This window comes from Mycteria americana, chromosome 7 (genome assembly GCF_035582795.1).
Source record: "Mycteria americana isolate JAX WOST 10 ecotype Jacksonville Zoo and Gardens chromosome 7, USCA_MyAme_1.0, whole genome shotgun sequence".
In the NCBI taxonomy this organism is placed as follows: Eukaryota; Metazoa; Chordata; class Aves; order Ciconiiformes; family Ciconiidae; genus Mycteria; species Mycteria americana.
Window position 1 is genome coordinate 50,671,352 of NC_134371.1, and position 8,057 is coordinate 50,679,408.

The window sequence follows — 8,057 nt, forward strand, 5'->3', positions numbered from 1 at the left end:
CACATACAAGTAGAACCACCTGTCCCCAAGACTCAGCTAACATGCAGATGCTATTCTAATACAATTATATGTATGCTAATATCTCGATTCTCTGTAAATGATAAAAAAGCCAATAAAAACAACTATGGTGTCTCGTTCTCTAGATGAGACATGGAAGCACAAAAAAGTTAATACTGAACACTGAGGAAAGAAAACAAGGCACCACAGTAGTTGTCATTCTGTTGCATCGTGGGATGTTCAAGTGCAACTTTGGAAAAGCGATGTACAACTCTGAAAGACCTTAAAAGAGAAATGCAAGCTTTGGTGTTACGCAGCAAGCAACAACTCAGTGTCTGTTGCTCAGGCTGCTCAATAGCTAGTTACAGAAGTTACTTCATGTACAACATAGTGAGGGATTTGTTTTATGTTCTATATCTTTTTCCCTTCCTTTGATTTTTCTAATGTCTTCTGTTTTGCCACACACTGTGCCCAGCAAGTGTCTGTGTTCTGTGTAAACGAGGTGAGATGTACTGGACGGTGTTCGCTGGGCTGCAGCGTAGTACTTGGGGGTTGTTTGCCGGCTTGCCAGTCAGCTATTGCCTGAGTTTGGGCTTCAGCCTCTTTTAGTTAAGGCACTACTTAGTGTACCTTTTCTTAACCACCGCTTTACATAAAAGCATAGGCAGGTAGTATTGTGGACTCCTTTACCTTTCAATTAAATTTGATTGACCTAAGGTTTAAGTTGCTGGGGAGAGAGTAAAAACAAAATGCACCATGTGATTGTATAAGCTTATCAGATTATCAGGTTTCTCTGAAAATACTCAAATACATTAAAAAATTATTTGTGAAACCCTAGCATCGTTTGAGAAACTTTGCTTATAAATGCAAGTAATATTTTCTTTTAATGGCTGTCAGAAATATTTGTGTTAATTTGTAATTTTGCCTTTATTGACGTAAACCATTATGAACAAGAAATTTTCCGGAGATTAAAGGGCAGTAGGTACCATGTTGGGGTTTTTTATATATGCACCTATTGCTGTTTTGGATGTCATTGGAATGTTTTGTGCATCATTGGAATGTTTTGTGCGGACAGTAATAATTCCTTTCTCCTGTTTCTCTATGCTCCCCTTGGTTTTGCCAATATTCCTTTTTCTTCTTGCCCTGGGGGCAGAGACTATCCAATGGTTGTACAGCCCAGTGAGTTCACAGTCCATCTCCTAGATGTCGCAGTCAAAAGGGTATAAAGAAAAGGGATTAGGCTGACAGGGGCTGAGGTGTTGCTGGTGTGGTACCACTAGTAGGCGTGGTTAGTTTAGTGAAGCAAAATTCGTGGAGACTACCCTTGAAAATCCAAATCTCCCAACAGGTGAATTGGGGTTTCAGACTGTTCCCGAAATGAAACTCAATAGCAACGGAGTTACTGTTAAGCAGGCATCCTTTATTACAGCGCGGGGCAGCACTGGGGATCGCTCCACCATAAGTGCTCCGACAAACAAGCAAGATCGCAGAGGTTATATGTTGCAAAATCATACATATTCATAAGATTAATTTAGATAAACATGAGATTTCTTGGAACTCATTAATATATGTAAATGTCTCTGACGCATGCGTACTTAAGTCCTTAGGTGGTCGTTAGGGATCCTCTGGTGGTCGTTGGAGGAAGTCAGTAGTCTTCATCACTCTGACCGCTGACTGAACTTTGTCTTTACACATGCTCAGTCCATCTTTGTCTCGCTCATACCTTCCTTGCATATCCAAAACCAGGTGGCTCTTGTGTAGTTTCTCCTTATCAGCCCTTTCCAGGGACACAGGGCCTGAAGAATTCCTTTTTATCTACATTGCAACTATCTCAGCTAACCAAGGATTTAACACAGGCAAAGCATTCTTACTCTAATGATTATTGTTAGGAGGGGGGGAAAGACCATACGTAGGTTTCCTTCAAATAAAGAATGCTCGTTAGCAATTCTACTATCTAAGCTTCCTTACTTAAGGCCAACCATACTGACAGGCTAGGCTGAATTATGTGCAAAAGGGAAAGTAAAAGGAAACATATTTACAACATTTCTTTTTGTCTTTGGGGATTTTAGCTCTTTTCATAGGAACAGAAGTAAAAGACTTCTCACTTTCTTCTGTCGTGCTCTCACTGTTCACAGTTCTTCCTTTTTCCTTCTTTGGGGTGTCTTTAATCTCTTTGCAATCAACTTGGTCTCCTTAAAACTGAAGCTATCTTCTTACCATTGCTATTTTCCATGTGATAAAACTGTTTTTGATGTCTTAATTTTTAAAAAGTCCTGTCTTTATCACAGGAGCCTACCTAGGTAAGTCTTGCTGAGACTTGGAATCCTGCCATGACGCAGGTTGGAAGGGACCATGAGAGCTTGTCCTGCCCAGCCTCCTGCTCAAAGCAGGGTTAGACCAGGTTGCTCGGGGCTTTATACAATCAGGTTTTGAAAACCTACAAGGGTGGAGACTGCACATCTCCCAGAGCTCCGCTGCTTGACTGTCCTCACGGCAAAAAAGTTCTTTGTACCCAGTCAGATAGAAGGATTATTATTGATTATTAGACTGCCTTTTTGCCTTCACATTGCTTTCTTTTTTTCATTACTCCATAAATTTGTAGCAAGCAGCATCTGTCCAATTTATATCACTTGCTATAAGTCTTGAATTTTTTTCTCCTGATTCTCTTGATGCATTCTGAAATACTATAAGTATGTTGTCTGTGCAACATTTTCCTCAAAACCCTCTTCATACAAATATTTTGTGGAATTGTGTCCCTATACTTTCCCACTCAGGTTCACATCAGAACATTACACCTCCAGTGTCGCAGGAGAGGTGTCTCCGTGCTTACCTCTAGGAAATGCCCTGCTCCTTGAACCTGCAATTTTCTCTTTTTCTTTTGGACTGTAGCCCTTAACTAACTTATGCATTTTTAGAGTATCTATTATGTAAATAGTGCTTGCAACATGCAAACGTATATGTAAAAGCCTTCAGATTTTTTTCACTTGCAACTAAGCAAATTTTATGAAGCTACGCTTAAATACAAAAAATACAAAGGGAAATAGTATTTGGACTGAAATGCACTGCTGGAAGTGACCAAACAAGGAGGAACATTTTGTCTTCTGTCATTTGATTTAGTTGCTTTTTATCAGGTTAATGTAGAGAGGTTTTGGTTTTGCTATTTATCTGCAACTTCTGAGAAAGTTTGACGTTTCTGTAAAGAGATAGATATATTTTATAGCTAGATGGCATTCTTGAGTGGGTTGCTGTGCTGCAAAACAGTGATAGTTAATGTTTCTGATGGTGTGTTTCATTTCAATTATGTGGATTTTTCCTTTATTGCTTTTAAATAAACATTAGTACAGTCTGAAAAAGAGGCTGTAGTCACATTCAGGATTAAAAATAATTGATAAAAAACCCCACAAATTGAATAAAATCATGACTCAGATGAATTTATAATTTATTCAATCCTGAGCAAAACCAAGGTTTGTTTAGTGCTGCTCCCGTTTTGTGTTTTACCACACAATTTTTAAAATTTGATTGTTGTTGTTAAAATGGCTCTGCATCTTCTGTCTAGAGGTATGTGTAAGTTAGGAGGAAAAGATGGTATCCACTCGAGTGTTAAATGCTTCAGTTCTGTCTACTGCATTTTGTGGGCTTGTTTTGTTACTTGAAAATAACCAGAAACGTATCGTGGACCATCACTGAAGTGCCTCCGGGAAAGACACAGTCTTATTTTCAAGTAAACTTACTTTCTGAAGACTGTCCTAGAAGCCTAACGGCATGAGTAGGCTGGTTTGTAGATACTGACAAATTTGCCGGAGTTGTTGCTGTTGCAGGGGTTTGCTCGCTGGCTTTTCTTTTGTACGTATTAAGAAACTCGTTGCGTGCGGAGGCGGAGAGCCGGCTGTCGGAGGGCTGCCCTCCTCCCCTCCGCTGCAGGCTGCTGCCGGACGGGCCCTGCCCGCTGGGGAGGGCTGCAGCGGGCGCCACGCGCGCCCCGGCGCTCCCTCACCGCGCGCCGACGGCGGTCGTTCCCTGAGGGCAGACGACGGGACAAGGAGGAGAAGGAGGAGGAGAGCCCTTCTCCCGCCGGCTCGGAGGCAAGCGGCCACTCGCGGCGGCGCCCATCCTCGGCCCTCCACCTTTCTCGCTGGCGGTTAACCATCTTAATGCCGCTGGGGCCGAGCGGACGTCGGAGCGCAGACGGCCGGTCCGCTGCCACGCTCGGTGGAGGCTGGTGCCGTTGACTCCGCCTGCTCCCAGCCTTCCCCACTCTCCGTCAGGCACGCCGGGAGGCGGGCCCGGAGAGCCTCGCCGCCGGGAGCCGGCCGCCGGGAAGCGCCAGGTCGGCCGACCCGATTGTTCCGGCAGAGAGGTAAGGGACGGGATAGCGGCGTAAAAAGATTTCCGCCAAAAGCGCGGGGGGGGGTAAAAGAGAAGACGCGACTCCGCCGGGACTCGAACCCGGAACCTTTGAATCCCTTCACCCTCTAGAAGTCCAATGCGCTATCCATTGCGCCACGGAGCCACCTGTTGGATTCTTTGCACACCGCCCGTAGAGCCTGCGCGCGACGCCCCCCGGCCGGCGCCCCCCGCCTACGGCCGTTGGAAGGGGCCGGGGCCGAGGGTGGGCGGTGGTCCACGCGCGGGCGGTGGGTACTCTCCTTCTTTTCTTTTCTTTTCTTTTCTTTTCTTTTCTTTTCTTTTCTTTTCTCTTCTCTTCTCTTCTCTTCTCTTCTCTTCTCTTCTCTCCTCTCCTCTCCTCTCCTCTCCTCTCCTCTCCTCTCCTCTCCCTCTCCCTCTCCCTCTCCCTCTCCCTCTCCCTCTCCCTCTCCCTCTCCCTCTCCCTCTCCCTCTCCTCTCCTCTCCTCTCCTCTCCTCTCCCTCTCCTCTCCCTCTCCTCTCCCTCTCCTCTTCTTACCGGTATGAACAGGCTTAGTCTTATAAGCCGCTGTACAAACGAATTTCCAGGCAGCCTCTACGTGCTGCTTGAGCGCTGCCCACGGCCAGGTCCCGAGTGGGGCCCATAGGTTGCTGTTAGGCGCTCACCATAGGGCTACGTCGTTATTTCTTGTGAAAGACTGACTTCTTTAAGTTCATCAGTAATTAAAATAAAATATTTGCTGTCATCTCACTTGGGCGTTTTCAGTATTAATCCTTATGTTTGGGGGGAATATAATTATATTCCACAATTGCCTTATATTGGGTAACTGTTCCTCCAAACGTCCATAAATTTGCATAAGGAAGTCCTTATAGGACTGGGTCTTTTTACACGGATGAAGGTGATAACATTGATGAATTAGATAAAATTATTTTGCTTTAACAAATACGAACATTTCTCATACTGCAATTATTTATAATGTGCTTTTAACAGCACTCCACTTCTGAAGTACACATGAATATATCAGACAACAAAAACCAAAAACTTTCAGTCATAGCATCAAGGATATGGAAACTACACTGGGTGAGTTCCAAAGTTATTTGGAACCAAGTTATTTTAACATGGGCCATTTCCAGCATTGTAGGTTTTTAGGAACAGTCTAAACATGGGGGTTTTGGTTTTAGTTGGGTTGTTTTGTTCTTTTTTAAACAATAGCATCTGAATTGCAGGAATCTAGAAAACTGTGGTAATGTTTACTGGGCATCCCATGCACTGCAGCATTTTTCTGGCTTTCCAGTGCCACATGAGACAAAAAAACTGTGTGGGAATCTGAAAGACAAGACATAGGTGACCAATAAAAACGTGTCCATGCAATCTCTGCTAGACACTGCAGCAACTTATTGTGAGTCGACAGGTAGAGAAATGGGATGTGGGAATCACACGTGGAAATTAGCAACTGAGAATATTTTGGAGACCTTAAAAAAACCCTTGTAAATGGAAAGAACAACAAAGAAAATAAATTAGGGAAATAATATTCTATTACATGACAATATTTTCAATGTGGGTGAAAACATTACAGTATACTTGGATCATTGCTGTGAATACTGTGAATGCCTATTACTAAATATATTAAGGGAGTCATGACTGAACTATATGTGTTCTGAAATCACAGTAAAAATCACAGTAGATTCAGTAAAACAAGATTTTCCCTTTAAAGCTGTAATTATGGTCTGAAACAAGTCTTTGATGTTATTTTTTTAAATCAAGAGTAGGCATATTAGAAACCCCAAAAGACAAGAGCATGAGGTTATTCTGTCTTTAACCCGCCCCAAAACTGAATTCTAAGCCCAGCCGAAGCCTATGGCTTTCTGCTGCTGGGTGACTCCCCAGCTTGGCTCTCCTGCGGCCGCCCCTGCCAAGCCTGGGGAGGGGGCACAAGGCTGCCAGGCACCAGGCCGTGCTGGAGGGCCCAGGGGAGCCAGCTGGGGCCAGAGCAGGCAGGGCTGGAAGGAGATCTGCTCTGTAGTGCCCTGGGCTAGGTTATACCATAAAACAGTTTTGTGAGAATCTCGTGTTTCACTTGATAATTTAAAAGTATCAGTATCCGTAAGAGTGGAGAAAAACGTGAAAATCAGTGCACCCTAAAATCTGAGGAACCAGGAAGCTAATCAAATCGATGTAAAATAAGCTGATTAGGATACACAATCCACTAGCCATTGCATCAAGGGCTGAGATACCAAGTGTAATGAGTAACCAAGGTGACTCAGGTAATGAAGGCACACTGGTAGTACGCCTCGTGATTCGCGTGAAGTCAGCTAGCGTGCCTGTGGCCAGCAGTGAGCAAAGCTCATGAGCTGGCTGATTATTAAATAGCTCCTGCAATGCTGCCCAGAACCTGGGGGGTTTACTGGAAGGGTTCAGTAGTTACAGCAAGTACCATATTGGAGGTATACCTCCCAAGCTAACAAACTCTAGTGGAGCCAGAGCAGTTGTGAACACAGACCAAGAATCACTAAGTTATACAAGATTCAGAGTAGGTCTGATTGAATTTACAAGCTCTGGGTCCACATGATCTTGCCCCAACTGTTCTGTTGTGGACAGAACTCTTCATAGTGCTCCTGGTAAAGGAATGCAAAGTGTGGAAAGTTTGAGTCCTCAAGGCCCTGCACTGCACAGAAGAAACAGAACTTTTGTTTTTAGGAATTGAGTTGATCTTAGAATAATAAGCTTAAATTTAAGTTTGTGCAACTCGAATAAACCCCTTGTAAGTAACTAAGAATCCCCATAAACATCTTGTAGTTTGTGAATACCTGGGCACGTTTATTGTGGGGTGAAGTGAGTCAGTACCTCACCAGTGTGATTTGGTAACGTGGTACCTTTGGACAGCACAGAACTAACTGATTGCAGATAGTGAAGAATCAGAGTTCGCTGTGAGAAAACTAGTTCTGAAGCTGTATGCATTAATAATCCTGACACTCATATGATTGTTATTTCCTTTCATATTTTCCTTGTGGTTACTTGGTTTACACAGGTAGGTAAAGGCTGGCTGTTGGTTCCGTTTATGCAGGAGGACTGACTGGGGAAGCGTTTAGAAATTTTCCAGAGATATTTCAAATCATTCAAGTCAGTTTCCTTTTTTATTCTGTAAATGTAGTCCCAGTGCAAAGTCCACCTTTCCTTTTGGACAGCAGGTGGAGCTGCTGCATGAGAAACAGCACAGCTCTCGGTTCGTGAGCTAACGAAATGTGCTCTGCTAGGCAGAAACAACAGATCAGATTAACCTTTGCTGGCGCCTGGAGCTGGGTCGGTCCTTTGGACTTTCCCTCTTCCGGGGCCGGCTGAAGTCCACTTCTGTTGCAAGCTGGCTTTCATCTTAGCTCCTCTTCAACTTTGTGCTCTGTTTCACGGAGTAGAAGTTTCCTGGAGTACAGGTGTGCTGGTTTTAGTTACTGGCACTTGGAAAATTTTCACTAGGCTCAGCTAGGTGCCATTTTGCTCATTTTAAATATGAGGAGAAACTGAGGTAGGAATACATTGACACAAGACAGCAAAGTGCATCAATGGCAGGCCAAAAAAAGCACCATCCTATAGGACTCTTCCATTGATTAAAACCAAAATCTAGAAATTAATTATGAAATTGAAGTGTTCTTCAAGAAACTTCTTACAACTTGGGTTTCAGCATTAACTTCCGTCATTA

At 43.8% G+C, this 8,057-nt stretch overlaps 1 non-coding gene across 1 annotated transcript; it reads right to left on the reverse strand.

Moving 5' to 3' along the window:
* Nucleotides 1-4,422: 4,422 nt before the first annotated feature.
* TRNAR-UCU (transfer RNA arginine (anticodon UCU)) lies at nucleotides 4,423-4,507 on the reverse strand. The gene is given in 2 exon segments: nucleotides 4,423-4,458; nucleotides 4,471-4,507. It is a non-coding gene; the product is annotated as a tRNA-Arg (tRNA).
* Nucleotides 4,508-8,057: the final 3,550 nt, after the last annotated feature.